At 46.1% G+C, this 18,910-nt stretch overlaps 1 protein-coding gene and 1 pseudogene across 4 annotated transcripts in view; both read right to left on the bottom strand.

The window, feature by feature from the left end:
* RNF220 (ring finger protein 220) overlaps positions 1-18,910 on the bottom strand; it is a 1,024,387-nt gene that overhangs the window by 502,509 nt on the left and 502,968 nt on the right. The window lies entirely within an intron of this gene.
* On the bottom strand, positions 16,315-17,034 carry LOC144807850 (cold-inducible RNA-binding protein B pseudogene; annotated as a pseudogene).

Below are 18,910 nucleotides of genomic sequence, written 5' to 3'. Positions count from 1 at the left end.
AAGTAGGGCAGCCTCCCTAGGCTTTGTGCCCAACAGTGCCCTTGGAAGCTACTCCTGAGAGAAGACTCCTCGCTCCATTTAACCTTCCCGCTGACATCCAAAGACACAGACTATGGCTAAGGAATTTTGTGAGCACCCAGCAAAAGGCAGAAACTTCATGAAACCGATCTCAGAGAACATGAGAATCCATAAACATTGGTACTTTGATATAGAAACTTCCAGTCAGTGTTGCAAGATATAGTTCACTGAATATAGGGTCTCCACACCAGTGGTGACCAAGAAACTGTTTGAGCTCCAGAGAAGGGGAACTTCCCTTGCCAGGTTTGGGACGAGCACCTGGGAAATTTTGACCAGTCTTTCAGGAGGGGATGCCTGTACCTTGCTTAGAGGGAGAGAGTAAACTGACTGCTCACGAGGGGCATTGGAGGTGCCCATGAAGGAGGAAGATGCTATGTCATCATTGATTGCAACACTGGGAGTGTGTCAAGGGTAAGGCGGAAGGGTCCCAAGGTGTCTCCTGAGAGAAGGTGGCCAGTGCCCTGAAACATCTGGGAGCTGAAGAACTTCCAACTGCAGTCCTTTGCTGCACTGCAAAGAAAACTACAAGCGAAATGAGAACATCAACCTCAACCAAGAAGAGGGCCCTAGCAAGAGGCATTTACTGCTGCCAACCAGCATGGGTGCCTAGTCTATTTAGTTGGTGTGTTTTGCATCGTGGTTGGGGGAAGAATCTAAGCTGCAAGACCGGTAGGACCCCAAGAACTGACACACTGGTGTAACCTCCACTCTTGTGGTACTGATGCTGTAGCTGATGAACCGAGTCTCCCAATATCAGCACCCTCGCTGCCTGGAGTGACCATGCCAGCTGGGCTGGGGCGTTTACCTTGACATTGAGGCATGGTGGGCCATGAGAAATGGAATGTCCTGCACTTGCTGATCAACAATGACAGTGCGCACTGCCTGCCACCAAGCAGACTGGATGGAGCTACAAAGGGAATGAATTCCTGATATTGTTCTCACCAGATCATATTATGTTATTAGTGTTATGTTGTGTGCAAAATAAGCAAAAAAAAATCAGATTTTTTTTTAAAGAATAAGCACAGGCTGGGAATTGCTTTACTGATATGGTTTGGTTTTCTTGGAGGGTTTTGAGCCTCTAGTCCCACAGCACCTCCCTGAATCAGCTGTGGACTGCTTGCCATCGCTACCCTGAGGGTAAGGGCCAAAGTGGTGTGCGAATTTGTTGCTTAATTTTTGGCTCAATATTAATGGCGCCTTCTGCCACCCTCCCTTTGAAGGATCAGCATGAAACTTGCCATGATGAACCCAAACTGGATAAACTATACTCAGTGATATTTAAATGTGGTAACATGAAGTATTATTGATCCATGCAATCTTTACTGTACACGTTCTCGGAGATCTCTGCAGAGCTGTAATAAAGCCCAAGGTATAGACAAGAAAGTCAGTGTGATGCGTATGATATGATGAACACCCTCTGCACAAACTGAGGCTTGGTAAGTGACACCGTTGCAGTGCCTCTTCGTTTGCCATTTGTGATATCACTGGATTTTCAAACTTGGTGAAATAGCTCAGTGAGTTGAGCATGCATTACAGAAATACAGATTCAAGTTTTCTCTTTTACCCTTCAACGCATCAGAAAACAGCATTATCAACCTGGGTAAGTATGCTAGTGTCATGTATAACTTTGTTATTAATATACTTAATAATCCAGTTTGAGAGCAGTAAATCACACAATTATTATTACCCAAATGTACTCCACTCAAGAGACTTATCGAGTTTAATAGTACTCAACCTTCCTTCCCCCGAACGCATGAACGATGAGTTTCTGCTGCTGATGTTTCAATTGATGACCTGTAGATCCCAGACAGATATCAGTAGTGAGTGCTTAACTCAGAGACATAGCCTGCTGGCCTCCTTCAAGTGCGACAACAGAGCTCGCACGGAGTGCGATTCCTCAACCAGTGACTAACACAAAGGTATCTGGATAGCCATGAAGTGTGCAGTCCGCTGGGGTCAGGTGACCTCTTGAACCGAGGTCACTTGCAATGATCCGTCCGGGCACCTGCTCCCTCTCTGCCCAATCACTCTCAGGTTACTACTTATTCATGCAACAATGGGTGCCGTGCCACATTTTCACGAAGCCCTTCCTTCATTGTCAATACCCCGGACATTTCTGCGTACACGGCCGATTTTGATCCACAATTTATGATGTTTCATCACGGAAGTAAAGGCAGACAGGGTGCATCTCGGTGTGGTGCTCTGAAGACCAGAGAACTCCCTGGACACCAGCACACTGCAGCAGTCGCAATGGACCATGGACCAGGGCACAGAGCATGTTCAGCAGAAATGTGGACCTGAGAAAGGTCAGCATGGCCAAGATGGCAGCCAGGCGTACCAACTTTACAAAGCTCAACCAGCCAGGTCCTCGCTTTGGGAAAGAGTTTTAAAAACTCGATGCCCTTCAGAACCTAAACAATGTAATAAAATATTTGTGTCCTACTGTTTGGCCCGATTCACAGAATGAACTTAAGACTCAATCCTAAACTTACTACTATTTTGGTATTCACAGAATGCACTTACTACTTTTGGCATTCACAGAATGCACTTACTACTTTTGGTATTCACAGAATGAACTTACTACTTTTGGTATTCACAGAAGTTAGGATTTTGTCTTAAGTTTGTCTTAAGTTTGTCTTAAGTCTGTCTTAAGTCTGTCTTAAGTTTGTCTTAAGACAAATTTAAGACAAAATCCTAACTTCTGTGAATACCAAAAGTAGTAAGTTCATTCTGTGAATGCCAAAAGTAGTAAGTGCATTCTGTGAATACCAAAATAGTAGTAAGTTTAGGATTGAGTCTTAAGTTCATTCTGTGAATCGGGCCCGTAGAGATTTTCTTAGCTTCAATAATCTTCATATCTTTGAAAAAAATACCACTTACCAAAGCCCCCATGACATGGGAGGTTCACCTTTGTGTTGAAGGAATTTTGGTGCGGGTTAAACTGCTAAGCGGTTAGTTAAGATAATACACACCCTAAATGTAAATAAAAGTGTGTATGAAATGTAAGAACATTTTAATGAAGGTAACTAAAAAGTTATATTTACCCATATAGGGAAAGCTTATGTAATACATTTTTATAGGCACACCAATATACATATTCACTTATTTAGCTTAAACTGGATTAATATTATATAATATATGTGAAGTGAAGGAATGTGTGTATGCCACTGAAGCAGCGTTAGTTTTTAAGGATGGAGGGGCCCCCACCACTCACTTTTTTGCAGTCACGCACTATACATGTGCTGAATGCACAGGTGCCTGGCTGCCTGAGCTGAACTTTGCCGTGCCGAAGATTTCACAGCCCTGTGGGCGTGAACTCCTCAGTATGGCAAAGCACCTAAATCTCCTCCACACTGGACACCCTACTATGCTAACTTATCTTATGAAGGACAATGGGCTCTTTTTCGAAGATACTCTGTGATACGTCCTGACTCACTGTACATACCACTGTGTACATTTATCCTACATGTGATAATGCTGTAAAGCGCTCTGATACCCTTGGGTCTAGCTAGAGCTATATAAAACGTTTAAATAAATAAATAAACTTCATTGATAGCCTCTGACCTGGGTGCTTCAGTTTTAAGCCCTGAGGGGCCCAGTGGTGTGTGTCTATCACTGACGCTTTGTCACAGAATGGGGTGGGTTCGTCAACTCTCACCGATATATGACCTGAATCTACTCTGTGATGAGTAAGGGACTGCCGCCTCCTCTCATTGGCTGACCACTGAGGCAGCAGTCTCAGTCATCAGGAACCAAAAAGGCTTTCCTCCCGAGACGCTGTAGCAGGTACGTTTTATGTTTATTAATGTTTCATGTGTGCGCGTGTGTATGTATATTTGTAAGTGAGTGTTGTGAATGGGTGTGTGTGTGTGTGTGAATGCAAGGATGTCAGTGTGTATGTGTGATTGTGTAGCCCGCTCACCCCCTCCAAGCTCAAATTACTGGCTGCCTCTGCACCGAAGTATATCACTGGCTGCTGAGCTCATGTTGCTGTTTTGAATATGGTGTGGTTTGAAGATAGTTAATAGTCAAAGCGAAATATGGTGCCACGCAATTGTGGAATTGTGTTCCTTTTACAGGAAGTTAATAATTAATTTGTTCAGTCATGCAGATATGTTGATATTTGTGTGCACGTTGCAAAGAAGATGGTAACTGTACCCAGTTGTTATGACGTGTATTTTCACTTATTTCGTTTATACCGGATTAATGTTATATAATATACAGCTAACACAGAAGATCACCATTTTCCCCTGGGAGACCCGAATGCAGGTATAAAGCAATGATGCCGACTCAGATCACCTCCAATATCAACAGCAATAAGATGTGTAGGTCCAACCAGAATGGTGATTCTGAAACAAGAAGAAGGAAAGGACTGGATACTGGAGGTGGTACGACTTAAGGTAAGATACAGTCATCAAACATCCGTGTCTACGTCTGCTGTGATATTGCATAAATAACGGAAAGACAAAGGAATAGCTAGCTGTATACCTGTAGGACAGAAATTTGAAACCACAGGCATACAGGCAAGATAATTTGTCTAGCAATGCTTATCGTGATAAATGGTGGTAAAAAAATATCTTCTTTGGAGTGATAGATGTCCTGTCCTACAATGTGGAAGACCCGAGTTTACGGCACGGGAGACCTCCAGTAGGCAGAGAAAAATACAGGACGGAAATGGAAGTGGTTGGCATACTTAGCAAAGCTACCTGGTTGTCAAATGTATGGGCCAACTGAGTGTAGGGGGCTAGGAGCAGGAGGCTAGGCCTTTATTTCAACACTTAGGGGAGGATATATATACATGTGTGTCTGTGTGCATGTGTGCATGCATATGTTAGCCTAGCCTTACACTCTTCCACACTCATTCCCCTAAGACTCCAAGCATGCATAGAATAGAAAGGCTTTGAGCTCCAATGTACAACTCCTCTGCAGACAGTGTACTACTGCGAACTCGAATGCTAGTTTCAACTGGCACCTGAGTGTCATCTTAGGCAGCTTGGTTTGCCCACCTGTGTCTCAGAGGTGAGCAGTACAGGAGATCCCATTAGAGAAGATCTCTGCTGTGTATGAATAGTTAACATATTTTATTAAAGTATTTTATAAAGCGTGAACATGACCCAAGAGTTTCAGAGCACTGTACATATATTTGGAAACATAAAAATGAACACCTAACATAAAGCATAGAACATAAAACTAGAGCAAGATATGGTATGTTGTATCAGTGTAGTCCTCTTTTTTCTCATTGCATACAAATACTTGAAGCCCTGCATGTGGCTGACTCTTCCCCGGCCCTGTGGTGTCCTAGAGAGCTCATCCTCTAAGGAATGTCCCATGGTTTCCAATAGGTTTCCAATGTCCTACCTAAAACGCAGGCCAGTTGAGGCCTAATCAGCTTCCCAGGCCAGCCCTTTATTATCAGTGAAGTGAACATGGCAAACGCCCTCCAGCCTACATTCACATCAGTGTCACCCTACTACCACTCTTCGGGGACACTCAAGTTTCATAGCTCGCCGCCCCCCTCCTCTCTGCCGATGCCAGAGGGCACACTCACCCTGCCGCCAACCTCCCGCTCACCTCGCCCGAGCGCTGGCTAATGCGGTTAGGCCGATGGCATTAGCCTGCTGAAGAATAACCTGCCACCGAGGGCTGACACGTTATGAACGGCTCGGCCACCGTTCTTCAGAGGCGATTAGGAACAATTAATTGGTTTATCGCAGCGCTCCCTTCAAGGCGCCGGTCATAACTGTGTTACTGCACTTGTTAGCGGGCTGACCTTCCTGTGTCCCTCCCTCTGATAATTCACCTCCCTGGAAACTCTGCCTTTTTGACCTGTTACCTCTGCCCCTTCCCAGCCCTCCCACTTTCATACCCCTCATCCTCTTCTTTCTGTCTGCATCTCGCCGGAAGGAGAGTCCGCTCCTTGAGACAGTCCCAGTGTGCAGGTAACAAGAGAGAGGGCTTGCATGAAGGGCTTTGTGTGGCATATCAGCAGCCCCTCTAGGGGCACACCAAGTCCAGAGATTTAGAACCCCCGCCCCCAGCTTGTATGTGTCTTCACGCTAAGCACACATTGCAAATATTGCAGCGTTGACTGTCTGTGCATGTGCCGAGATACACGAAGCCCGCAGCGAATAGTGCAATGTTTACAGTTACTGTGTCAGCCTGCACTAAACACATGACGCAGATGGTGCAATGTTTACAGTCTGCCTGGGTATCTCCTACACTAAGCCCAATCCCCACACGCAGCACTGTTTACAGCCTGTGGTGTATCTTCCTACACCAATCACAAGATCCAAATAGTGCACCGTTTGCATTCTGCCGGTGCCGCCTGCTATTTGGAGCACAGGCTCCATGTAGGACACCTCTTACATTCAGCACGCGTTTCTCCACCACAAGGCCATTATCCAAATAATGGCATGTTTACAGCCTGCCTCTGTATTTTTAAACACCAGGCAGGATCCAAATAGATCACCGTTGACAGTCTGCAAGTGAATCCTCCTACACTAACCTGGCATTTAGCTCCAAATCGTGCAGTATTTACAATATGTCTGAGTAAAACTCAACTGTATCAACTATTGAATTATAGCCATGCCCTGCTGGGCTGCATACTGCTGTCCTGAAAAGCGGGCGCTAACCCGGGAATTGCACCTGGAAGCAATAATTCAACACGCGAGGCGCCCCAGAAATTCTATCAGTATGATATACCCATGGACATTTGCACTGTCTTCCATCCTCCAATTGAAAGACACGGAACTGCTGTGAGCTGTGCCTGGGCAATTGTATGTCCTGCGGTATGAGGTGTGTTGAATCTTGAGACATCCACAATCTATCCCTCGTGGGTGGAAGTTGCACTTAAGCTTACCCTGGTGGTACACACATTATATTATGAGCCCATTCGACTTGCCAACACAAGACATTGCAGAAACTGATCAAAGCTCCTTCCTGGGTGTTGTGACATCGCCTACACGTGGATTTCAGCAGCAACGTCATCCCGCGGAGATGTTTCCCTGAGCGTGGAGTCCCAGCAGGGTGGCTTCTCCTCTATCGGGGACTTGGTATTCTATGTTTGACTATTCAACTGTAGCTAATATACCTACTCTAAATTGATTATTCTTGTTTTTCCCGACCGCTGAGACCTGAGCAACATGGCTGATGCCCGGTGGAGGTGTTAGATAGCTGTAGAGGAGATTGGCCCCAGCTTGTCCATCACCTACCCAGCCGGACATTGGGCATAGTTCACCATGTATCCCTGCTGTGTCTTCAGCTCCACTCTGGCTTGTTTCTACGCCCTCCCCCCCACCTTCTTCTTTTTCTTCTATCCTCGTAGCCTATACATCTATTCTAAACAGTTTTCCCGAATGTTGAGACCTGAGCAACATGGCTGATGCCCGATGGAGTTGCTAGATAACCAATGAGGAGATTGGCCCTGGTTTCCCCCTCAACCTTCACCTACCCAGCCGGACATTGGACGCAGTTATTCCTCGTCTCCCTGCTATGGCTCCTTCCTCCCCTCCTTCCCTATAATATTCTCTCAACCTCGTTGTTTGTTTACTGTACATTATTAAGTTATTGCAACTGATGTAATTTGTAACACAATTTTCCTCTGTTATAGCGATCTGATACCTATGGGTCTAGCCAGCGCTTTATAATCATTTTGATGTACCTTCTATTGCAATGTTCCCCTGGTTAAACACTCTGATACCTCCGCATCTAGATAGCGCTATATAACCGTCGCAAATCAAATAAACTAAAAACTGTTTTTTCCTGAACTCTGAGGCCTAAGCAACATGGCTGATGGCCGGTGTAGCTGCTTGACAGCTAATGAGGAAATTGGCCCTGGTTTCCCCCTTGACCGTCACCTACGCAGCCAAACATTGGGCATAGTTCCTCCTCGTCTCCCCGCTATTACTCCTTCCTCCCCTCTCTCCTACGAATTATTGAAACATTGTTTATGTGCACTGTACCTTACTATGCTCTTGTATCTGATGTAACTTGTAATGTAACGATCCTAAATGTAAAGCGCTCTTATACCTTCTTGGGTCATGTTCGCCCTATATAAAACTTTATAAATAAATAAAATAAATAAACTAATCACAGGATCCAAATAGGACAATGTTTATAGTCTGCTCGAGTATCTTCCTACACTAATCACAGTATCCAAATAGGATAATGTTTACAGTCTGCCCGAGTATCTCCCTACACTAATCACAGGATCCAAATAGTACAATGTTTACAGTCTGCCCGGGTATCTCCCTACACTTATCACAGGATCCAAATAGGACAATGTTTGCAGTCGGCCCGAGTACCTCCCTAAACAAATCACAGGATCCAAATAGTACAATGTTTACAGTCTGCCCGAGTATCTCCCTACACAAATCACAGGATCCAAATAGTACAATGTTTATAGTACAATGTTTACAGTCTGCCCGAGTATCTCCCTACACTAATCACAGGATCCAAATAGTACAATGCTTACGGTCTGCCCGAGTATCTCCCTAAACGAATCACAGTATGCAAATAGGTCAGTTTACACACTGTCCAAGTATCTCCCTACACTAATCACAGCATCTAAATAAGACAATGTTTACAGTCTGCCTGAGTATCTCCCAAAACTAATCACAAGTGCTAAATAGTGCAATGTTTACAATCTGCCCAGGTATCTTCCGACAATCACACGCTCCAAATAGTGCAATATTTACAGTATGCCGAGTATCTTCTGACAATCACAAACTCTAAATTGTGCAATGTTTACAGTTTTTCCAAGTATCTTCAGAGAATCCCAAGCTCCAAATAGTGCAATGTTTACAGTCTGCCCGAGTATCTTCCGATAATCACAAACTCCAAATAGTGCAATGTTTACAGTCTGCCTGAGTATCTTCCGACAATCACAAGCTCCAAATAGTCCAATATTTCCACTTTTTCCAAAGTTTCTTCCGACAATCACAAGCTCCAGATTGTGCAATGTTTACAGCCTGGCCATAATTACAATATCAAACTGGTTCAATATTTACATTCTACCAGTCTATCTTCCTGCACCAATTAAGAGACCCAAATAGTGCGTAGTTTATAGTCTGCAAGTCTATCTTTCTACATTAAGCACATTATCCACACAGAGCTTTGATAGTGTGCCCTACAGCGCTACCCTCAAGATCGAGATAGTGCAGTTACTACAGTCTGTCTGTGTAGCTTCCTACACTTATCGCAACATCTAAGTAGGACAATGTTTATAGTCTGCCAGTATAGTTCCTAATCTGTATCACAACGTCCAAGTAATGCACTGTTTACAGGCTACCTGTGCATTTGGCAGTAATATATACAAGATAGAAATGCTAGACATGGAAAAAAAACTATAAGCTAAGCACCACCCTAGTTGGCCTTGAAGTTCTCTTTTGAAGTGCAGCAGTTCTCCTTCATTCTAGAAAAGGTTGTGTGATGCATGGGTGATTCTTCAATTTGTTAACCATTAATATAGCGGTTAACAAATTGTACCATATTTCCGCATGAAGAACTTCAGGAGCCAGAAAAAATAGGTAACTTTCAATGGATCTCACTCAAGCTTTTCATAATTTGTATAGACTACACAGAAAGTGGACTTGTAATGTAATGTAATGTAAGTCGGTTTTTATATAGCGCGGCTATCACTCCAAGGAGCATCTTGGCGCTGAAAGACCAGAAAAGGTGAAGGGACTGGTCAGTCTGCTTCCAGTAGTAAGACCAGGGTACTCATATTAACGCTCTAGCGCACATGTACGGAAGACTAAAAATCCAAGTCTTCAGTGATTTTCTGAACTCAGATTCCAAGGCCATAGCACGGAGATGTGGGGGGAGTTTATTCCATGCTTTGGATCCAAGAACTGCCAGGGATTTACCTCCCTTCGAGATGAGTCTGAAAGTCGGGATAGCCAACAAATTGGCATTAGAGCATCTGAGGTTGCGTGATGGATGGTAACGCAAGAACCTCTTTTGTAGGTACTTTGGTCCTCGTGAGTGAAAAGCCCTAACGGTGATTACTAGGACTTTGAACAATACCCGTTTGTAAATTGGGAGCCAGTGGAGAATGTTCAGTGCGGCAGATGCTGAGGATTTCCTAAGCCACTTCAGTACAAGCCTGGCCGCTGCGTGCTGTACCATTTGCAGCTTGTGTATGACAACCTTGTTAGTTCTAATTTAAAAAACATTTCTAAAGCGCAGCGTACACCGTGCGGTTTCTTGGCGCTAGTGAGCAGGATCGGCAACTGAGGGAAAAGACAAGAGTAAAAGGAATGAAAGGCTAAGCGGGGAAAGCCTGATTGAAGAGGAAAGTTTTTAAATCTTTACGAAAGGAGAGGTACTGGGTGGCAGAACGGAGGTGGTCAGGGAGGGAGTTCCAGAATGTTGGGGCCAAGGTGGAGTAGTTGGCCCCACCCCACTTTTTACGTGTGAAGCGGGGGATCTGAAGAAGGGACTTAGATGAAGACCGGAGCTCTCTTGTGGGAACATAGGGTTTTATTAAAGAAGAGATAAAAACGGGGGCAGTGCCCTGACGGGCCTGGAAGACCATGCAGCCCGTCTTGAAAAGGGAACGTTCTTTTACGGGAAGCCAGTGAAGCTCCCTAAGAAGGGGAGTGGAATGGTGATAGCGTGGGAGGCCGTAAACCAGCCGGGCCACCTGGTTCTGGATCGACTGGAGTCTTCGCAGGCTGTATGCTGGAATGCCATGATAGAGGGCGTTGGCATAGTCCAGCCTTGATATCACCAGGGCGGCCATGATAATCTTGAGTGCCTGTGGGGAGAAGAAGCGGGAAACAGAGCGGATGGTGCGGAGAGTGAGGAAACAAGAAGAGACCACGGAGCTGATTTGTGAGTGGAGAGTGAGCTGGTGATTCATTTTAACACCCAGTGTTTTGACCGTGGTTGAGGGGGAGGGTGCAGGCCCAAGAGAGGGGGGCCAGAAGAGAGAGTTCCAGGGGCTGGATGAACCACCGGTGAGAACCAATTCGGTTTTATCCGGGTTCAGCTTGAGGTGGTTGTGGTTCATCCAGTCCCTGATGAATGTCATAGTAGACTGGAAGTTAGAGACAGAAAGGGGAGAGGAGGACAGATCAAAGATGAGCTGGAGATCATCCGCGTAGTTGTACACGGTGACCTCCAGCTGCTGGAGCGCGAAGATAAGAGGAAAGATATAGAGATTGAAAAGTAGGGGGGAGAGAGAGGATCCCTGGGGAACACCACAAGTGACAGGGAGGGGAGTGGTAGAGAAGTTGCCTAGCCGCACTGCCTGGGTGCGGTCCCTCAGAAAGGAGGAGAGCCAAACCAGGGCTGATCCCCCGATTCCAGCCGCCCTGACACGGGACAGTAAGATGGTATGGTCCACCGTGTCAAAGGCGGCGGACAGGTCAAGGAGGACCAGTGCCTGGTATTTGTTATCATCCATACCTTTTCTGAGGTTGTCTAGGACTGAGACCACAACCGATTCGGTCGAATGTCTGGGACGGAAACCGGCCTGGCGAGATGCCAGCCCCCCATTGGTCTCAATATGGGCGCTAAGTACCGTAGTAACGTGGCGTTCCATCACCTTGCCCAAAAAGGGCAGCAGGGAGATGGGGCGATAGTTGGCCGAGATGGAAGGGTCCGCGCCAGGTTTCTTCAAGATGGGTACGATAGTGGCTGCCTTTAGCGCGGGGGTCACTACACCCTGTGCTAGGGAGCTGTTGAGGAAGACAATGGGGGGTTCAGAACAGCAGGAGTAAATTTGCTGCAGGATACGTGCCGGACAGACATCCGCCGGAGACCCCGACTTCACTTTGGGAAGGATCGCCAGAAATGATTCCTGAGTAAGGGGGGGAATGGAGGTGAGAGGGCATTGAACGGTGGGGGGGGAAGGATCAACAAATGCAGGTGAAGGTGGTGGAATGTTGGCCTTGATGGTAACGATTTTATCCAGGAAATAGGCGTTGAGTTGATCACAAAGAAGTTGGGAGGGAGGGATTTGGGATGAGGTTCGATCTGAGAATGCCAGGTCATTCACTATGCCAAAAATTTCCCTGGGTTTATTTTCAGCGGACGCTATTTTAGCAGAGAAATGGGTAGTTTTTGCGGCAAGGATTGCCGTTTTATATTTGGCCAGTGATGTGAGGAAGTGAGTTTTTGATAAAGGACAGTAATTTTTCCTCCATTGCCTCTCCGCCCGTCGGGTGTTCAGTTTAAGCTCTTTCAGGTGGTCGTTAAACCATCTGTTAGAATCCTTAGGTCGACGGATGGATATGCGACGTAGGGGAGCCATTGAGTCACAGCCACCAGCCAGCCAGGTGTTTATGGCCTTGGCTTGAGAGGTAGATGATAAGCCAGAGAGGGTGGGAGAAGAGTTATGAAGAGAGAGGTCAGGGAGGGAAGATCCAGTCTGTTCCAGTTCCGCGCCCAGGTGTTTTTGGCATGCGGAGTTTTTGATACCGGATTACGGGGAATGGAGAGGGAGATGAGGGCATGGTCGGACCAGGGGCAGGGAGAGACTGCCACCGAAGCCACTGGGAGATTAAGGGACCAGACCTGGTCGAGTATGTGCCCATGGGAGTGAGTGGGGACAGTTATATGCGGTGCAAAGTTGAGAGACAGGAGAGATTCTGTGAATTCTTTTGAGGCCGTACACTCATGCGGGTCTGAGGGCCAGTAATTAAAATCTCCCAGCACCAAGACCGAGGCATAGTTGACCACCAAGTTGGCCAACAGGTCTTGAAATGCCGGTAGGAACGAGGGCGAAGGCTGAGGAGGGCGGTACATTAAGAGACAAGTAATGGGCGGGGAGGATAGAAGAGAGCGGACTACCAAAAAGTCAGCAGGGGGGATAGGGGGAAAGGGAAGTGATTGAAAGTTCAATTCCGACCGAGCGATTAAGGCGACCCCACCGCCAGCCCTGCCAGCTGGGCGGTCAGCACGTAAGGCCACATAGGAGGGGGGTAGGGTGGCCAGGAGAACAGGGAGGGAGGAATCACAATACCAGGTTTCGGTCAAGAGCAGTAGGTCAGGTTTCTATGAATCGAGTAGGACGAACAGCTCGTGATGGTGCTTGACCGCTGACCTGGTGTTGAGTAGGAATACAGACAAAGGCGGAATGATGTTCCCGCATACAGACTGTTACAGTAGTCGAGTCTCGATGTTATAAGGGCGACCGCTACCATTTTTCTAGCTGATAGAGGGAGTAGATCAAAGAATTTCCTTAAGCCCTTTATAACATTAAAACAGGTACCTGCTACTGTCAAAGCCTGTTGTTTAAAAGATAGGGAGGCGTCAAACCTAATGCCTATGTTTCGTGCTGCATTAGTCGTGTTTGGAGGCACCTCCGCATCTTCAGGCCACCATTGTTTGGGAACAAAGTTATTCTGTGGGCCCAACGCCAAGATTTCCGTTTTTCCCGTGTTGCACTTCAAATGATTCCTACCCATCCACTCAAAAGTGGCTGATAGGCAGCTCTTAAAGTTTTTTCCTCAGTCCTTGGTGTCTTTATCTAGGACTAGGATAAGCTGCATATCATCTGCATAAGAGATAACATCCATCTTAAAGGACGATATCAGCCCGATTAGAGGAGCTGTGTAAACATTAAAGAGCGTCGGGCTCAGGCTAGATCCCTGAGGGACTCCTGACGTGAGTGCTTTTTCTTCTGAACAAAAATCTCCAAGGGTGACCACTTACGCCTGTCACTCAGAAAGTTTTTGATCCACTACAATACGTCTCCTGCTATGCCAGATGTTACTAAACGGTCTATAAGGATGGCATGTGAGACCGTGTCGATGGCTGCAGATAGGTCTAATAAAATCAAAACAGCCTTCTTACCCTGATCCATGGCAGTGCGTATGGTGTCTGTAGTAAACAGGAGAGCCGATTCAGTGGAGTGCTGAGCTCTAAAATCCGATTGACTCGGGTGCCAGGCATTATTTTCCTCAAGGAACTTTGTGAGTTGTCTATTCACAAATGTTTACGTTATCTTACATAACACAGGGAGAAGCGAGATGGGCCGGAGATTAGACAAAGTAGTAGGGTCTGCTAACTGTTTTTTCTGTAAAGGCTTTACCGCCGCAAGTTTCCACTCCGTTGGAATCATTGCAGTATCCAGCGAAGCGTATACAATGTTATTAATAAAGTTAGCTGTTTGCTCCTGACAAGGAACAACTTGAGATCTCAGGATGTGTGAATCAATGCTTTTTTGGACAGATATCAGACTAAAAAATATATAATTCCAAGGTATGAAAACCATTAAAATGTATGATGCCTATGAAGCGAGTTGGGAGCAATATTGCCTGGAGAATGAAGGCTTGAGGTTTCTGCAACGAAGTGTTGCTTTAGTGGTGTCCTAGTGGAGGAAAAAGCAGTGTTTTCTCGGTAGACAAGTACTTCACTCTATGGGAAGGGTTGTTTCTGTTTTCCGTTGTTGAGCATGTGATGATGATCCGCCAGATCCATAGATGTCTCTCTGTATGATAGAATAGGAAAATAAATCTAACAGCGTCAGGATGCCACATGTTGACATCATAATGAAGAAGTCCTTTGACACTTCCTTTCAGGTGAGCACTACTACGACTCCAGGCAGCCAATCCCAGTTCAATTTACTTACAATCAAATGGCTACAAATTAAATATTTTGATATTGGGGCATTGAGGTGAAAACAGATTACTTCAGAGGGCATCAATTTTACTGCTAATAATTCATAACAGCATTTGTATAGTGTGCTTCTAGCAAGGTCCTCATTACAAGTTGAGGAATTCACCAGGGGCGGCTCCTCCGCAATGGCGGAGGAGTGTCGCCCCAGTGGCTCAGTGGCGTAACGAACCATGAGGGGGCCCCCCTTCAGGGTAAGTGAAGGGGCCCCCTCCGGACTCAATCTAGAGCTCCCCAGCAGAAGTGCGGTACTGACGGGGCCCCCTGGAGGGTGAGGGCCCCCCGCACTGCGGGGGCCTGTGTTACGCCCATGCAGTGGCTCAAAACCAGTACCTGAAAATTAAAACAATATAATTTCATAATTTTATTTTTCAGTTGCTGGCAGAGCCAGTGTGCAGTGGGGAGGGGCAGGCCTGGGGCCTTGGGAGGGGTTAGGAGGACTGATATGTGCACTTTGAATTGCACATGCGTGTTTGGCCGGCTGTATTAGGCCGTCCAAACACACATGCGAACTTAGGTTTCTCCAAACCGGCTGCATTTAACACCCGAGCTGGAGAAACTCCACAGACTCTCTGACCTGAGCAGAGCGGAGCGGAGCGTCTTTTCAGACTGCCATGTACAAGACTTGGTATCTGGAGGTTGAGCTGCCATTCCCCATTCTGGTGAAAACGTATACTCACTGAAATTTGCTACAGGCATACTACCTGGAAACATGGATTCCACACCCGGTATCCCTGCACTAAATTCTGGTCCAGTCTTAACAAGGGCTTTACTGTAGGGCACCCCAACACTCTCAGTGTCTGGGTGCTCTGTAGATGCCTTTCTTGGGCAATTACAGAGCAGAATCAATGTGGTCTGGAGGCATTGTGTTTGGTGAGTATGTTGAGTCTTTGCAATATACTGTATAGTCAGTGGTCGAAGTGGGTGGGGTCAGCAGGGCACGGCGTGCCCCTACTTCTTTAATTCCATAGATTCCGTTCCCCTACTTTTTCATTTTTCATTTTGAACATGCGTCCCTGGAAGTCAGAAATATCCAAGGCCTGCAGAGAAGGCTGGGCATTAGTGGCTGTTCGGAGAGGTGCAGGGAGCAGAGAAGGAAAAGGTCTCTGTCTCTTTCTTCCTGCCCAGACAAGATAAGGACAGTGTCTGCTTCTGCTCTGTCACTGGCAGGTGCCCCCCTCTCTTTCTGACTCTTATTCCCTCTCTTTCTGTCTAGCTCTCCCTCACTTACCGAAAACCGTGTCTCAAGAAATGGTTCTCACCCTCTCTTTCTTCCTGTTGTTCATTTGTTCCCCTGTGAAATGGATGCAAAAAAGAAAACCACTGTTGCTGGAAATGCCGTTTTTGACATTTTGTTTTTTTGTAATCCAGACCGTCTTTTAATAGGGCTTCATGAAGCCAAAAACAATTGGGTACACAATATTCCTAACCACTTTGAACACTGAATATGCATTTCTTGCAGTAAAAAAAGGACATAAGAACCTTTTCACAGAAAGCTTCAAGAATCAGAGGCGTTACTTTACAGTAAAACAAGGTCTTTCGGCTGCTCCAGGGCGGTACCTCACGTCCGTGGCTGTACCTCGCTACTCTAAGGAATGTTAACACGTGAAGTCAATGATGCACTTTCAGAAGATTCCACAGCTTGCTTAGATTCCGCTCTCAAGTAAACATTGCATTTCTGAAGAATGGACCAGCTTGTGAAGGGCACAGACAAAAACAACTCAAGATTCTATGCTGGGCATCGGACTGGTCGACAAGTGCAGGATGGAGGTGCAGTAAACCAATCAGTGAAGCTCCAAAAAGTCTTTATAAATACAGCCATTGAAAGAGGTCGAGGCGATGTGATGCCTGAAATTTAGTTATCATAATAGGATCTGCCGGACCGGTCGTATCCGCTGCTCCTGTCGCCACTGCCGCCTCCGTAGTAGTCTCGGGAGCCGCCTCTATATCTGCCGCTCCTGCCATAGCTGTCTCCGCCTCCTCGAGATCCTCCTCGGTATCCTCCACTGGATCCTCCTTGGTATCCTCCACCGGATCCTCCGCGGTATCCTCCACCACCACCGCGGCCTCCGCCAGAGGACCTGCCGGCCAGGTCCACGCGGATCTGCCTTCCGTCCAGGGTCTCTCCGTTCATGCCGTGCAGCGCGTCCTTGGCGTCTTCGGCGTTCCTGAAGGTGACGAAGCCGAAGCCTCGGATCTGCCGGTCTCTCGGTCCTTCACCACAACGCATTCGGACACATCACCGAACTTGCTGAATACCCCCTCCATGGACTGCTCGTTGGTGTCGAAGCTCAGGCCCCCGACGAACAGCTTCCCTTCATCAGAAAACATGGTTGAAAATAAATAACAAATAAAGAAATACAGTGTTCTTAAAGTGGCAAGATTGGTTTTATTCAAACCCAAACACATTAGCGTTACTTTACAGAGTTTGCCAGTGAAGCGCTACTTTTGTTTTCTTGTCTTTCTTTGAACAGCATTGTTTTCCCCGGTGGGGAAGTGCACCAAACCTGGAGGTACTGCAATACCTGGTTGATGGGTGGATTGGAAAACAAAATGTGTACGGCGGCTTTGTGTTCATGAATGTGGTCTTTTAAAACCATACTGCTTACGCTTTGTAAGCATATAAGCAGTGGACATTGAAATGGGTCCTTTCTGGGCCCTGTAGTTATGTTCTTAACTTTTCTGGCAAACATACTCGTTGATATCTGAATAATGACCATAAAAATGTTCAGTTCACCATGTGGTTCCTGCTCACATTTCACATGCTTTATTCAATCTTTCATTCCTTAAGAGTGTTTGCTTTTTGCAGGATGTTGTTACTTTTTCTTTTAGGCAGCATATTGCTCTTGCCAAGTGTGTAATTTGAATTGAGTTGCGTCCAGTTGTTTATAGCAGGTCAAATTGGATTGTACACGTTGTAGTCCTTTGTCTTATGTAACATTTCCTATACAGTGCTTTACACACGTAAAATTGATTGTCTCTGTGTATATTGCTGATGGCAGAAACTCCATGGCTCGGAAACAAATGGCTTGTGTTTCCACTTTTAAGCATATTTGGGACATTCTGTGATTAGAAACATATCCCACTCTGTGAATTAATTTTAATGTCATAACGCATATTAATGGTTAAATAATCATGTGCATCCATTGGTGGAATTAAATAACATAATAAGCTGTATTGGTCAGTGAAATGCCAAACAAATACTAAAGATTGGAATGTTTTGCGCATCCTGGCCACACTTCCAACTCCGCCCACTGATCCAATCCTCAGGTTATTCCCGCCCTCTTATTCTCCTCCCACAGTTCCCCTACTTCTTTTTCCCCACTTCAACCACTGTGTATAGTAATACTTTGTGCTGGTCAGTTGCAAGCATCGGATGTGTCAATGTGTTAGATCCAGTCAGGACTCTTTGTGGTGAGTATGTGTATGGATAGATGAAAACCCATTAGCCTTAATATATTGCGGTGGCTTCATATTAGGCACCTTCCAATACTTAGGGTAACAAGGCAGGGATGCCTACTCTCTCCACTGCTCTTCCTGCGTGAATTGAAAGTACAAGCAGTGGCAATTAGAAGGTCAGAGTATCTCAAGGGCATTGGTATTATGACAGGCTTGTTAAATATAGTACTGTATGTAGATTATATTCTTCTTGCAGTAAAATAATTTGAAAGGTAAAAAAATGCTGCCAGGCAAATAATGGTATAATTTGGCCTGTAGTGGCAACTGACAGCCACAACTGACCATCAACACCATCAGTAATCAGCATTAGCCAACCTCAGCCAGGGGTTCTAAGTGGTACAGTTTAACGGCCTCAGTAATACCATACCTTGCTGCCTCTTCAACCAGTAATGTCGGGTTGGTGCCTCAATGGAATAAAGCATCCACTCCAGGCATCTGTGCTTGGCATAATGGTCACAGGTTCAAACTCTGGTGGGTCCACTCAGCCTTTATTCCTTCCAAGGTTGATAGCATTAGTTCCATTGAGTTGGGTAACAACAAACAGATCTTATTTCAGCGCCAAAAGAGCATCTACTTCTAACTAAACATGTTATGTTCTCCCTGGTTAGTTAGTATATTGCCAGAAGTAAAATATGCCCCTTTTAAGACACACTCCCTGTCTCCTGAGCAGCACAGTGCGCGCGAGGCATGCATTTGTTGAGACTGCTGGCTCGATGGCTCTCTCCCCCCAGCACCCCCACCCCGCTCA

This window comes from Lissotriton helveticus, chromosome 1_2 (genome assembly GCF_964261635.1).
Source record: "Lissotriton helveticus chromosome 1_2, aLisHel1.1, whole genome shotgun sequence".
Classification (NCBI taxonomy): domain Eukaryota; kingdom Metazoa; phylum Chordata; class Amphibia; order Caudata; family Salamandridae; genus Lissotriton; species Lissotriton helveticus.
Note: the sequence above shows the minus strand (reverse complement) of the source record. Positions and strands in the feature narration are given on the sequence as shown.